This window comes from Hipposideros armiger, unplaced genomic scaffold (assembly GCF_001890085.2).
Source record: "Hipposideros armiger isolate ML-2016 unplaced genomic scaffold, ASM189008v1 scaffold_1883, whole genome shotgun sequence".
NCBI lineage: Eukaryota > Metazoa > Chordata > Mammalia > Chiroptera > Hipposideridae > Hipposideros > Hipposideros armiger.
The window spans coordinates 38082-39633 of NW_017733233.1; positions in this window are offsets into that span (position 1 = coordinate 38082).

Genomic DNA, 1552 nt, shown 5'->3' on the forward strand with positions numbered 1-1552 from the left:
TCTCTCTCTCTCCCCCTCTCTTTTCCCTCCCTCTTTCCCTCTCTCTCCTGTTTTAGCTCACTTCATTACTGCATGCCTTTTTATTTCCCTACTTTACGATGTCTCTCTCCTTGTTTCAGCTTCATTCTGCTTAGAAATAGCTCAGAAGGATGATACTGAGTATCCTGATTTTTATCCTATCTGCCTATTCCTGTTTTTACTAGCGCTCTCCACACCAATGTCCTCTTGCTTGTACCACTATTGCAATAGCCTCCAAATTGATCCTCCTGACTTGTATTGCCTTTACTATGACCCAGACCATCAATAGGTCACTGCTATGCTCACAAAGCTTCAATGGCTCTCCCTCTTATAAGGATTCAGGACTCAGTCTGTCCTCCATAGCCAATTTTATCACCATTGCTTTTTCTCATGAATTTATTTAGCCAAATTTGTCAGTATTTCCTGTCTAAATTTTCTTCCACATATTCACTCCTAAACTTATTGCAAGTCAGATTCTCTCATGGTTTACCAATATCCTCCCAACAGATTACTACTGCTATTATAGAGATCCAGGAATACTAGCCATACAATAAATAAAACATAAGCGTTTTAAATTTTTAAAAAACAAAAAGCCTGAGGATACAGTATGTCTTGAGTTCTGATTTGTAACCCTTTGCAGTCTCTTACCTAACTCTGACTACCCCTGCCTTTCGTAACTTTTAAATTATCTGTGCTTATTTTGTTTACAAAATAACATACACTTGTAGTAAAAATAAAATTTATGTTGCAGAAAAATATAACCTATTGATAGAAAGTAAAATCACTCATATTCTAGCTCCTCCTCCCAGTCCTTGAAACACATCACACTTTTATCAATTTGGTTGATTTCCTCCAGATATTTTTTTCAGTATGTACATCAGTATATTACAAGGATTAGTTCATTCTACATAATGTACTGCAATCTGGTTTTAACACAAGTGGGATGTCTTTTCATACCAGTACACGCATTCTTTTTAATGACAAGACATTGTAGTATGTACCATAATTTTTAAATTAATACATGTTTGATGATTGTTTTCTTTTTTACTTTGGTTCTCCTTGTTTTTCTCATGTAGTCTCAACTAGACCAAAATCTAGATTTGAATAGTAAATACATTTGAAAACATCAAGATAAATGCTGTCTTATAATGGAAAATTTCAGAGGATGTAGAATGGACAGACCACTATGTCAAAATGAGATACCTTATGCTTCTTTTACTATTAGAAGAAATTTCAGAGCTTATTTGTAAATGGATCAATATTTCTCAAAATTAAAAAGTAAATTTCTTAAATAAAACTAATTATTTTACTCAAGCAAAACCATTTTTAAAAATTTGAAATTTAAAATAGAACATCCATTTTCCTGCACAGGATTTTCTGCTTTAAATACTTGAAAATTCATGTCCTTATATTTTAAATTTAATGTTTTTACATACGTAAGGCATGCACATGACACAAAATTCAAGATACAAAAGGTCCACTAACTTCTCGCCCCAAAACAGAAATGTCTCCAGGTTACTGGGAGTCCTTTGAT